The sequence below is a fragment of the Mercenaria mercenaria genome, chromosome 13, assembly GCF_021730395.1.
Source record: "Mercenaria mercenaria strain notata chromosome 13, MADL_Memer_1, whole genome shotgun sequence".
NCBI lineage: Eukaryota > Metazoa > Mollusca > Bivalvia > Venerida > Veneridae > Mercenaria > Mercenaria mercenaria.
This window is the reverse complement of record NC_069373.1, coordinates 18,991,603-19,006,167: the sequence shown is the minus strand read 5'-3', so window position 1 is coordinate 19,006,167 and position 14,565 is coordinate 18,991,603.

Genomic DNA, 14,565 nt, shown 5'->3' with positions numbered 1-14,565 from the left:
GCATAAATCTATGTTTGCTATTATAATGAAACAGCCCTGTAGCATAACATTGCAGATTGCTGTGCCTCCTTCATTATATTTTTAAGGTCAGGGTCAGGACTCGGGAGGGTTTGAAAGGGCAATAAAATCTGTCCCTGTCCAGAAACATAACTTTGTAACCCCTGTGTAGATTTTGGTTTTGTGTTGTTTTTCACTGTGCGAAAAAACAGATCTATTTCACTTTAGTATTTCAATAATTGTCTTAAATATTTAAAAGTTAATATAGAAGCAATCTTGACTTACAAAGGTAAAATTAAAAAAAAAGTTTTTAATTGGATCATGCAACTTGATATATCTTTGGTTTACAACTTACAACTGTATGTAATAGCACTTTTAATTTTATTCCAATTAATATCTGAGCTGTTGTCCAAAATCACACAAAAGGTTTGACAGTACAATGTACTTATGTAAAAACCGATTAAAAAGTCAATGTACTTTTGACATGCCTTTAAGTGTTGTTAAGGTTCTCTAACAAGATCAGAAGGCTTAGTAATAAGTGATCTGAATGACAACCGTGTGTATTTAATCTAATGGGATTATCTGGCTAAGCGTTAATACTATATATCTAATTATATTTATTTATTTTGTTAGGTTTAACATCGCACTGACACAGTTATAGGTCATATGGTGACTTTTCAGCTTTGATGGTGGAGAAAGACCTGAGGTGCCCCTCCGTGTATTATTTGATCACGAGCAGGCACCTGGGTAGAACCACCGACCTTCTGTAAGTCAGCTGGATGGCTTATCTAATTATGATTTTGAATAGGAGTTATCCTCTAGTTTAATATGGTCATGGTGATTTTGTCTCTGTTATTTCAATAATTATGCATACTGAGAAATCTAAGATAAAACTTTTGAGTTCCCAGTTATCATTTGAAATAAAAATGAACATTAGTTATTAATATAACCAGAAATAAAAGTCATATTTCAAATATAATTATAGATAGATGTGGATTAGTCAGTAAGAAAGCATAAAGGATAATGCTAAAAATATTTTTGTAGGAGTTTGAAATAGCTATGCCGCAGTATAGAACTTGAATATTAAAATGGCCAGAAAGAGTGTAGGCAGCTGGGTAGCTCAGTTGATAGAGCATTGGAATTGTATTCTGAGGCCCCAGGTTCGAGTCCCGGTCTTGCTGCACATTTTTCTCACCCTGTGACATTTGGCGCCCAATGTGGGCCATGACATGCTTGCTTGGTTAGTCTTACAACGAATGCAATATTATGTACCTCCAGAACCACATGTAGGATGAGTTTCTAATTTGTGGGGGTGTAAATCATGTTAGGGGAGATGGTGGGTAGAGCACTTGCCCTGTAAGCGAGGGGTCCTGGGTTCGAGCCCTTGACTAACTGCACATTTTTCTCACTCTGTGACAGCTACTTTTCTTTAAATGAAAGATACAAAATGTTATCAAAATTATGAAGAAATATGATTTAGATTTGAATTACATATACCTGTACAAAACTGACTTTAAAAACCAGAATAATTACATCAGACTTTTTAAACAATTAAGCTTTTACTTCTCACATTAGATGCAATGGTAAACTTAAATTCCTTTGTCATGTTAGATATTACATGAACCAGTGAGCTCAAACTTTTTTTGTCATGTTATAAGCTCAATATTAAAGCTCAAACTGATGAAACAAGAAACTTAAGCATTTCTTCTAAGTAGAGTAAGAATGTTTTGGAAATTACAGAAACAATGGCATCCATTTTAATATTTTTTGTTATGCCTATTCTGCGTTATATTGGTGACAATTGAAGTAGACTCTTACAGGTAAAATGTATTAAAATATGTTCCAACAACAGAGGCCCAGATGTGGTAGTCAGAAGCCAGACAATTTTTGGCCCTTTCTTATCCTTAATAACCCTGAAAGTTCATGACATAGTAGGTATCTCATGATAAAAAAGTTCACAGTTATTGTAGCTTTTTTAAGGTAAATTTCATGGGGTGGGGTCTAGCTTTCATTGTCAGATATGTGTCCTATTTCACTGTCTAGCATCTGTCTCCTGTAATAGCTCTTGTTTATACACCTGTAAATGAAGGTACTGCACACACTGTGCAGGTGCATCTGTGCATTCATGCATGCATCTTTCTGTCCAGCTGTGATAAATTTTGAAAGGATAGATGGATTTTTTGTAAGAATTCACCTATTTTTGGCTGAATTATGGCCCTTTTTTGACTTAAAATTTTGCAAAATACTGATGTTGGTTGATAACTTTTGAATGGATTCATTTCAGTTTTGGTACACAGGTTTATGATTATAAAATACAGGTCAAGTTTGATTAAAGTTGCAATTCATCAGTTTGGGGAGAGTAACAACCCCTTTTTGACTTAAAATTTGGTTGTCCTTTCAGTAACTCCAAATTGGTTTCATTTTACCCCTTAGACATTTTACACAACAATGTCATTATAAAAATCAGGTTCTTTACAGGTATTTTACAGCTGTAAAATAGATCTTTATTTGATAAAGGAAAGCAGTGTATTATTTAACCCTTAACCTGCTAAATTTCTTTAATGAACTTGTCCATCTTCTAATTTAACTGTTAAAGGGGGTGCTTGCCAAAAAGATACTGTCTGAATAGCAAACAGTGTAGATCATGATCAGACTGCACTGATGTGCAGGGGGATCATGATCTACACTGGTCGCAAAGACAGAATCAATCATGTCCAGCATGGTAAGGGTTAATCTGCTGAAAGGCCAGCAGTTCAAGTTGGTTAAGTTTTATGTTTGCTGTGCTCTGTGCTTCCTTTAAATATCCCTTTTAAAGTTTTTATTAGCTCCATTATTCGGAGAATAGAGGTGCTATTCTACTCGCCACGGCATCGGCGAGAGCTTTCTTGGTTAAAGTTTTTCAGCAAACTTTGCTTTTTAGTTCCACTATTCGGAGAATAGGGGTGCTATTCTACTCGCCCCAGCGTCAGTATTGGCGTGTCACTTTCTTGGTTAAAGTTTTTCAGCAGTCTTTGCTTTTCTGTCATATCTTTGTTACTATTGCTTATATCTTACTGTAACTTCACATAAACATTGTCCAGCATACAAACAAAGTGTATGCAGGGGCTGGGCCCATTATATCCAAGGTCAAGGTCACCAAGTTGTTATACTTGGAATTATTTTCATGTTAAAGTAGAGGTCTCTTATTGAGACATAAATTCATTTTACAGTCAAATTGCCAAATAGTGGAGCGCGCTGTCTTACGGACAGCTCTTGTGTTTAAATGTAATTTCTCTATAACCTCTTATGGGAATTTAAGTCAGTGTATTAATTTAATTATTTCAGTATATTCTTATCATTTATTCATGTTAATTCTTGAAAAATCTGCTGTTAGTCATATATGGGGAAAAACAAACCTGGTCATATTTCAATAGCACAAAGTCTTAATTGAAGTTCTGATTTGTCTCAATCAATGACAGATTTCTGGTTGAATTGTAATAATCCAATTTAGTGTAAAGTAGAGTAAGTGAAAATTTGTCAATAGTTACTGTTTAACTTAACAAATATAAACCAGTGATCAGGACAGTGTCAGCTTAACGGCTAATGAGAATTGGTAAATTTATTGGTTAGTCAATATTTAGTACTAAACATTTGTGCAAATCAATAGTTTGGGCGTCAAAATGCATTTACGTTCGTGTAGGACTAGGTCGGTTTAATGGTCAAAATGTCAGTCTAAACTCTACATGTATGTAAGAAAATGCGCTTTATCTTGGACAAATATATTTTACCCCTAGATTCTTGCTCCGTTTATCTTACCAGTGATATTTGGTCATATTCTCAGTGGGAAAAGTACTTTTTGAAGTTTTTATCAAAGATTACCTCTCCTGATGTTCAGAACCCAAGAATTTAAGTTTCATACTTTCAAGGAACCTATCACAGTATATATCCCTAACATTTTTAGCTTTTCTGAAAGTTTTTCAGGGTGAGCTATTAGTACAGGCAGATGGTCCGTAGCCAAAATGTTAGCTTAAACATCTCTGAATAATAATATCTGTCACGTGTTTCGAATTAGATAAAAATATCCAACCCGAGGGCCCCTGTGCATTGGGCAGTAATGAGGCTTGCCAAGTTACCGCCCATGCGCAGGTGGCCCAGGGATGAATATTTCTATCTGATTCGTAAACACATGACTGATATTTTTTCTTGCATATCATATACATATATTAAGCTTATTATAAATGTGACAGATTATTTTTCTTGCATATAATAGAATAAATAAAGCAAATAGAAACACTTTCTTCGTAGCACTCTTTCAATAGTAGAGTATGTACACAAAGCGCTGGAAATTATACATCCGTAAGCAGAAGTGGCGTCATGACGTTTCAGTGCAGGGATATCAATTAACAGGGGCCCAGTAGCCCATGATGCCTTGATTTTGGGCTGGGCCCCTAAATTGTTGGACAAAATGCCCATATACCTATTGTTAAACATTTATTTTTGACAGTCTGGGTCCCTAAATAAAAATAGTTAGTTTATATCCCTCCAGTGACGCACAATAACAAAGTTTCACTTTAGTTTTATCGTTTGTAGGGTAACGGTATGTTCTTACCGTAAAACAAGGTAATTTGAATCGAGAAATATACTATATTAAGGATCGGAGAGAGACTATCAAGGTACCTGATTTTTTTCGTATTTTACATAAACGAAATATAATCAATGCATTAATTGCTAATTGTCATTAACAGCATGAGTGTCATCTGGCATGGAGGGGTGCCAGATGGATTTTGCCGGCATGGGTAAAATCAATGGAAACAACAGTCCAGTGTGCAAGAAACTATATGTCAGAATTTCACCAAGCTTTGTCTTAGCAATCCTGGCAAGGTCCTTTCTCAAATGTGTTCAGATGTGGGCACTTATTAGTATTAGAGGCTGTCAGAGCTACAAGTATAACAACATTAATTTTACTCAACTTCTCATGATCCACTTGATGGATCTTCATTAAACTTGACCTTTAGCATCATTATAAGGTCCTTTTAGTTTTGTTCAAATGATCTGCAGTCTTGATCCATGTTTGGGACCACTAAGCTAAAAATGGAATTACCTTTAAGCAACTTCTTTTTATGAACTACAAGATGGATCTTCAACAAACTTAGTTTGTAGCATCATAAGATCCTCTCTTGATTTTGTTCAAATGATGGCACTTGGCTCCTTTTTTTAGGGAGGTGGGGCCATTAGAGCTAAGAATAGATATACCTTTAATAACTGCTTCTCATGAAGTGCTTGATGGATCTTTATCAAACTTTGGTCTATATCTTTCTTATAAAATTCTCAGTTACATTTCTTCAAATAGAGGCACTTTATCACTTTAAGAAATACAAATATCTTTTCCCTTTAAACACATGGGAGATCTTCATCAAACTTGGTGCATAGCATCTTTGTATGGTCCCTTCTAGCTCAAATTTGTTCTGTTTTATGTTTTTAATCCCCTGCCACAAGTGGTGGAGGGGTATAGGAATGGTCTCCTTCCATCTGTCCGTAATATTTTATGTCCACCCTTTATCTCCTAAACCCCTTGAAGGATTTTCATTGAATTTGGGTCAAATGATCACCTCATCAAGATGATGTGCAGAACACATGAGTCAGCAATGTTTGCTCAAGGTCAAGGTCACAACTCAAGGTCAAAGGTTTGAGCCTTCCATTTCATGTCCGCTCTGTACCTCCTAAACCCCTTAAAGGATTTTCATGATACTTGAGTCAAATGATCACCTCATCAAGACGACGTGCAGAACTTGTGTGTCAACCTTGTTGACTCAAGGTCAAGGTCACAATGCAAGGGCAAAGGTTTGAGCCTTCCATTTCTTGACCGCTCTGTATCTTCTAAACTCCTTGAAGGATTTTCATGATACTCTAGTCAAATGATCACCTGGTAAAGACGATTTGCAGAACTCGTGTGTCAGCTGTGTTGACAGAAACGAAAAACTTTAAAAATCTTCTTGACCACAGTAGCTAGGGCTTTGATATCTGGTATGTAGCATCATCTAGTGATCCTCTACCAAAATTGTTCAAATTATCCCCCTAGGGTCAAATATGGTCCCGCCCCCGGGGGTCACATGGTTTATATAGACTTATATAGGGAAAACTTTGATAATCTTCTTGTACAAAACCACATGGCCTAGGGCTTTGATATTTGGTATAACATCATCTAGTAGTCCTCTACCAAGATTGTTCAAATTATCCCCCTAGGGTCAAATATGGCCCCGCCCCGGGGGTCCAAAATTTTACAAAGACTTGTATATGAAAAAAAAGTTTAAAAATCTTCTTGTCTAAAACCACAACACTTAAAACTTTGATATTTGGTTTGCAGCATTGTCTTATTGTTCTCAACCAAAATTGTTCAAATTGTTCCCCTGGGATGAAAAGAGGCCCTGCCCTGGGGGTCCCAAGTTTTATATAGACTTATATAGGAAAATTTTTTAAAAATCTTCTTGTCTGAAACCACACAACCTAGGCTTTTGATATTTGTAATGATGCATTGTCTAGTAGTCCTCTACCAAAATTGTTCAAATTATGCCCCTGGGGTTAAAAGAGGCCTCGCCCTGGGGTCACTTAGTTTTTATGTGAGTTATATAGGAAAAAATACTTAAAAAATCATTTGATCCTATTTCCAAGACTGTTTAATTATTATTACCTGATGACCCCAAGTAATATGATGTCACTTGACTGTGCCCTTGACCTTCTGACCTACTTTCTTTTTTTTTAAGATACAGCCTTGAAATTTTGATGACATACACAGTTTTGCACACCAATCGTAAAACTGAATTTCAATGACCATGAGTGACCTATTGACTTTCTTAATATTTTATCATCAGTTTGACATTTGAAACATGTAGCTCATATTACTCAGGTGAGCGATACAGGGTCATCATGACCCTCTTGTTGTGGATTTATTTCAGGAAATGAAATGCCAAAGAATATAAAAATTAATGACTATTTCATCCTAAATTAATCCTTATCATGCTGGACACATTGATTCTGTCTTTGTGACCAGTGTAGATGAGTGCAGTCTGATAATGACCTGCACTGTTTGCCATTCAGTCAGTATCTTTTTGATATGCACTATGCACCCCTTTTAACAGTTTAATGGTACTGTCCAAATTGAAAGATGGACAATTTCATTATAGAAATTTAGCAGGGTAAGGGTTAAAATTTGAAATCCGCAAATTTATGTCCCAACAAAAGTCGCTTTTACTGAAACCACAAAAACTTAGAAATGTCCATGAAATTTAAATGATTTCAAAGTAACTAAATTCTATTTATATTTAATCTGAAGGTGAGCTTTTGCGACCGCTTGATATCTGTCGTGTGTCGTGCAGATTTAAACCAAACTTCACAGAAATGATCCTTTGGTGGCCCCCTTTCAAAATTGCCCAAAGAATTAAAATCCATTCAGAACTGTAGTTCACATGGAATCTTCTTCTCAGGAACAGTTAGCCAGATTTCAAAAATATTTTGCAGAAATTATCTCCAGTTGACCCTCTACCAAAACATAAGAAATGTTCATCTCTGAAACAGAGGCACACAGCTTATATATTTTACATGTGTCATGCCTAGTGGTCCTTTACTAAGATTGCTCAAATCATAACCCATGGTCCATACTTCAAAAATTATCTGATCGTATTTCCTAGACTGTTTTATTTTAATTACCTGATGACCCCAAGTAATTAGGGGTCACTTGACTGTTACCTTGACTTTCTGACCTACTTCCTTGTTTTTTAGCTCGACAATTCGAAGAATAAGTAGAGCTATAGATCCAACTCACCATGGCGTCGGCGTCACACCTTGGTTAAGTTTTTCGTACCAGTCCACAATGACATTTTGACAAAGTCTTTTGAGATAAAGCTTTGAAACTTTCAACACTTGTTTACCATCACATGACCAGTTATAGGCAAGAGCACATAACTCCATCAAGGAATTTGGCTGAATTATGGCCCCTTTTGACTTAGAAATCATGGTTAAGTTTTTCGTACCAGTTTATATTTTGACAAGGTCTTTTGAGATAAAGCTTTGAAACTTTCAACACTTGTTAACCATCACCATGTCCAGTTATAGGCAAGAGTACGTAACTCCATCAAGGATTTTGGCTGAATGATGGCCCCTTTCGACTTAAAAATCTCGGTTAAACTTTTCGTACCAGTTCATATTTTGACAAAGTCTTTTGAGATAAAGCTTTGAAACTTTCAGCACTTGTTAACCATCACCATGTCGAGTTATAGATAAGAGAACATAACTCCATCAAGGATTTTGGCTGAATTATGGCCCTTTTTGACTTAAAAATCTTGGTTAAGTTTTTCGTACCAGTTGATATTTTGACAAAGTCTTTTGAGATAAAGATTTGAAACTTTTAACACCTGATTACTATCACCATGTCCAGGTATAGGCAAGAGTACATAACTCCATCAAGGATTTTGGCTGAATTATGGCCCCTTTTGACTTAGAAATCTTGGTTAAGTTTTTTGTACCAGTTAATATTTTGTGTCAAGTGTTTGACATATGGCTTTGAAACTTTTATCACTTGTTCAGTATAATAGTCTCTATCTGTAGGAAAGAGAACGTAACTCTGTCATGTATTTTGGCTGTATTATTGCCCTTTTTGGACTTGGAAATTTGTTCTGTTTTCATACAAGTCCACGTTTTGTCAAAACTATTTGACATATTGCTTTTAAACTTTGAACACTTCTTTTTCATCATGATTTGAATCTGTAGGCAAGAGTACATAACTCAGACAACTATTTTGGCTGAATTATGGCCTTTTTTGGACTTTGAAATTGGTTCACACATTGCCATTTAGTGCAAGACTTATCGAAATCCACAAATACAGGAACATTGTTTGTCTAATCTTCTTTTTTCTGAATATCTGTGGTAATATTTTGGCTCCATTCTTCAGTCAATTCTTCGAATAGTCGAGCGCGCTGTCATCCGACATGTTACAGCTTTGAAATTTGGATGACGTTGACTTCAAATCACATGCCCTTCATCAATGTGGGTTCGAGCCTCACTCGGGATGTTGAATTCTTCATGTGAGGAAGCCATCCAGCTGGCTTACGGAAGGTTGATGGTCCTACCCAGGTGCCCGCTCGTGATGAAATAATGCACGGAGGGGCATCTGGGGTCTTCCTCCACCATTAAAGCTGGAAAGTCGCCATATGACCTATAATTGTGTCAGTGCGACTTTAAAACCCAACAAAATAAAAAATAAATAAATTGACCATGAATGTGACCTACTGACCTACTTTCTTAATATTTTAGCATCAATTTGACATTTGAAACATGTTCACACAACTGGGAAAAGTTTTCAATGCTAGTTTATATTTGACTTCCTTGCCTGATCTCTTACACTTGTCCTTGCAGCTCACTGGGGTGAGCGATCCAGGTTCATTTTGACCCTCTTGTTGATATTTCATAGAAGTAGCAACCTTTTTAAGAAAATTTGCTGTTGTGGTGTCTGCCTGAGGGCATTCCCCTTTCATGGCTTACATTCAGGAAAATTGATTTGCATTTTAGTCTGTATGTTATCGTAATGGGACTGAGCTCAACTTGATCGAATCTTTTTTTCAGTTGGAATATGTAAACATAAGAATTGTGGGGGTATGGTAATCAATACTTTAATCATCAGCCAATTAATCTTCAATGTCAAGTAAGTCTAGCCCTTACAAACTGTAAATGCATGCACTTAAATTCTTGTAACAGGGCTTATTTCTGCTGGTGCAATTTCAAGCTTGTCTGACTTTTGTTTTTTTATATCTGTAAGGAGTTATTGTTACTTGGAACATCAGAACATCTGTATTGGTTAAGGCCAGAGTTTTTTTATCTTTCGTTTTACGGGAGATTTTTGAAAAATGAGCAGGGGGAGGAGAGAATAAAAATAAAAATAAAAAGCTTGAAAGGAGATCTCGAAAAAATAAAATAAAATAGAATTTTTTTAAGATTTTTTTTTATTTTGATGAAACTTTCGTTTCAATTTTGTTTACTTGTGTTTTGTGTCCAGTATTAAATATTGTGATGTTTTGTTTGTTTTAAGACTATAAAACCATTTACACAGGTGAACATTGAATAAAATTTTGTCAAAATGTACATGCCAGACAATTTTTTCATGCATGCTTGGAATAAACTACTTTAGTCACTGTATTATCACACTGGCAAGTCTTTAAAATTCAGAAAACTTGTTTTTACTTAATTCAAGTGGAGACAAAAATTTATTTAATCTGTAACAACAGCCACAGTGAATTTCAGTGACATCAAGTAGAGACTAAACACTCTGGTGTAAAGTGGCCTAGTAGTGTAGTAGTTTTGGTGGTTTGGTTTGCTTGCATCTTCTGCTGTGTAACCTGCTTTTTATAGGTAATATTTACAGTGCAGATGACAAGATTTTTTTCAGTGATGAAAAACGAATGATAATCTAGCAAAAGTAAACTGAAAATTTACCTCATTTAACTCTGTAATTTCACCTTTTATAATACATTTAGTCAAGTACTGAAGTTGCATCACTTTTTGTCAAATATTGTCCCCCAATAAAAGGTATTCTTTATTATTCTTTATACACTTATGAATTCTATTGAAGTTACAAAGAAAGGACCATCTGTCTAGATTTTGCCAACACTACCAGCTGCTTTTATGCCAGACAGTCCAAGCCTGTGTAAAGTGTGAGGGTCACCATTGAAATAGAAATGTAAAAAAATCTGCTGTTACAAACATTTATTGTTCTGCAAAACAATGTCTTGAATAAAATTTAATGTCAAGCACCTTGATATTGTATTACCTTTCTATGGCAAACTTGTAAGTTGAATCTATTGAAAACAAAATGTGAGGAAGACAACCTTTAGACAATTTATAGATATGCCAGACTGCACTTTAGTATTACTAGTAATTTAATCATTTAAATGAAGTTTACCATCAGCTCAAAATAATATTTTATAATTTAATTTAAATAGACGGTTGTTTTCAATTCTTATAGGCGATGTATCCTTGTGCAAAGCCTAAACGTCAACCGGCATGCTTTTTGTATAGTAAAACTTTTACATGACAAAAACTAACCCAAGAGTCACTAAAACCGAAACTGGTGTGCCCAGATCACACCGGAATCGGTCGTCTCCAGCTTCCATATGACTAATTATTTCGCCATCTATATCATGAATCAAAGGGTGAATAGCTTCCCCAACATTTTAGTGACAGAGAACGGCGTTATTTCGTTTCTTTCGTTTTTCTTCCGCCAGCTTTTAATTGCAACCTTAAAATATGCCGCTGCTTCCGCCATCACGCTTCAATTGTAGACTGGTACTCTGACATTCTGTATACGGTTTAAATTCAGGGGTGTAAAAAAATTTTTCACACCACTCGCCCTGCAGGACTAGTAGCCAGTAATATCTACTCGCCCTTAGTGAACAGCCACCCGCCCTAATAATTGACACTTTTAATACTGTCACTTTTATGAAAGGAGTATTATGTACAATAGTATTATTTCCCGAAAAATATTTGTTTTGAAAAGTGTCTAAAAAAAATTGGACACAATAATCATCGTCCATCCACCCGTGTTGAAAGAGAGAAAAAAAAACGTTAAAGATTATCGGTAATTATTCAGTTGATAAACTAAGAAATTGACCTTGTTTTCATGATAATTTACACCCCCTCAAAGAGCTAAAAGAAGTGTGTCTGTATCTTGACATCTGAAGTGGAGATCAAAGCGGTATTTTTGCTCGAGATTGTCATGGCATTACGTCATGTTTTCGCGCCATGTGACACATCACTGTCTGATCGTACCGCATCGGTTCTTAAAATTGCTGAGAAATAGAAATCAATAAAAGGTTTCTTCTTTAATTTGTTATCAAAAGCGAATGTGCTATATCCCGTATAAAAGGTAAATGTCTCAAACGATAGTTACTATAGTGGATATCCTACCTCTGTGACCTATTTGCCCTCAAGGAATTTACATTATTGTTTGACAAGAAAAACTTTTAAATTGTTGGTCAAAAAATACATGTACAAAAATTCATTTAAAACTTATTAAAAACCGCAATGACATCACATTGCTTTATAATCTTTATTTTAAAATCGCATTTCTATTTACGTTCATGAGGTCACGTAACCTATTCTAACAGAAATCTGTTTGCCAAAAATCGTTTTACTCCATGTATTGTAATTGCTGCCGCTTTTTCATTATTTAAGATTTTTTTTATTCTGTTTTTTTTGTACTTTCTGGTCAAAAGACTGAATTTTATGCCCATAGTATTCATCATTTATGTACTTTTAGAAAGAAATAAGTAACTAAGATCGCGCTGTTTGAATTTTTTACAAATGAATATGATGAAATTCGACCGTTTATGTATAGAATTTGCCTACATGTCTGTCGATATCTTATTAAAATCATTATAGAATTCAATAGTATTATTTCTCAAGGGTGTTGAAAACTTGAACGAAAATGTTAAAAAATGAATGCACTACGCACGTTTTTGTGTACGTGTCGATGTAAATTAGATATACGATAGGTCGCACGTGCTTGTGGAATGGAAAATTACCGGCATGACGTTTTGATATCTTTACGATTCGCGGGTAAATTCCAGTCAATCCAGGTAGCGACTGAACCATCTCAAAGTTTGTTGACGTTTTGGAGATGTAATTTCTGAATTTTGGTAAAGTAAGGACGTAAAAAACCGCTCGCCCGATCGGTCGAGTACACAGCGAGGTCCACTCGTCCTACTCAGACTTATAACTCGTCAATGCGAGCGGGTGAGTGGAATTTTACACCCTGTTAATGCCGATAAATGTACCGCAAAACACGATATTTTGTAAACCAATCTGCGCGCGTTAAACTTCCTTCTTGTGAAATTACGTCCAGGTGAAAAATACACTAATTTTATTTTCTTTAGGGCTGTAAACAACCGACCGGCGGAAAAAATAAAATAAAACTCGGGAAAATGAATTTTAATTTTATTCCATTTTTGCAATATTTAGGACCGGCGCTCCCGTAAAACGAAAAATAAAAAAACTCTGGCCTAAGATTTCTGTTAACCCTTAGCCTGCTGGCGGCAGATGATTCTGCCTTTGCGACCAGTGCAGACCAAGATCAGCCTGCACATCAGTGCAGTCTGATCATGGTCTGCACTGTTCGCTATTCAGTCAGTAAATTTTCAGTGAAAAACCCCTTTGAATAATAAGTGGTACTGTCCAAATTGAAAGATGGACCAGTCCATTATAGAAATTTAGCAGGGAAAGGGTTAAGGTTCACTTTTCTTGAAAACAGTATGAACTAAAAAATTTAAGCTTGGTACACTTACTGATTTACAAGAACTGGTATCTGATGTATTTTACACCTTTCAAAGTGTCAGAAATGAAAGGAAAAGTAAACTGTGTAAATATCCATTGTTAATCTCCGCTCTAGTTGAATTTTAAGCAAGGCGTGAGAGAGGGGAGGTAATTTGGGCTGAAACTTAATTGAATATAGTATTGTAAAGGCTGATTTCTGTAAACTATTCACTGAACACTTTTCAAGGGAATAAATATCAATCTTAGCCCGTATTTGGCTGCAAAATTATAGCAAAAAAAGGTCACTGAATAATAATAATTAAAGTTTAATTTAATTTTGGAAAAATTACAGAGACAAAATTAACATTTGAATGGTGTATTTCATATAGCTTTAACGTTTTGTCAGTTTATGTATATCCGTTAAAAAAAGTGTCAACTTGTAGCTGTTTGTTTGAATAGAATAATTTTTTGTAGGTACTTTACAGCTTAATGTTATTCAAAAAGATAACTTATCAGACCCTCCAAGTAATTTTTGAGACATTTAAATGATAAAAAGACTAATTTTATACAGATTTTTTGCCATTTCAGAGCTTTAAGTTACAACTATTGGTTGTGATTCTTGTTAATTGCCATTTAGAAAATTTTTATTACATTTCTTTTACTTTTATGTATTTGTTCAAGATAAATTTATCAAACAAAAAGTTTCATTCCTAATGCAGAGTCAGCAGTAGCATAGCTACCTATAATGCCCAAAATAAATGTCTGCAAGCATTTATTATAATAATATTAATAATTTTTTATACTGGGTTAGACATCAAAATGCACCTGGTGGCCTTTCTGTTATTAAGTTTTTTTTTTCAAGAGTCCTTGATCGTGCACCTGGACTGTTGCTGAATTTGTACTTGCACATATATTTGGGTGAAATGTATATTATTTTACATCAGCTGGAAAGTTTAAAATTGTATATATATATTCTGATTTAGATTAAAGAATTCCTTAAGTTTCATTATATCTTTGCTGCCCCAAAATGACAAAAGGCCTTCTAATAATTTTTAGTTCAACTTTTCAAAGAAAAAGTAGAGCTAAAGTTTTTGTTCAAGTCAAATATCTCTGTTACTATCAAAGCTATTGACTTGAAACTTAAAATAATTATTTACTATCAAAGTCTACACCAGGAGAAACAATCCCCATAACTCTGATTTGAATTTGACAGAGTTATGCCCCTTTTTAACTTAGAATTTTTTGGTTAAAGTTTTATACATGTATAACGTCCAATATCTCTGTTTTAAAGCT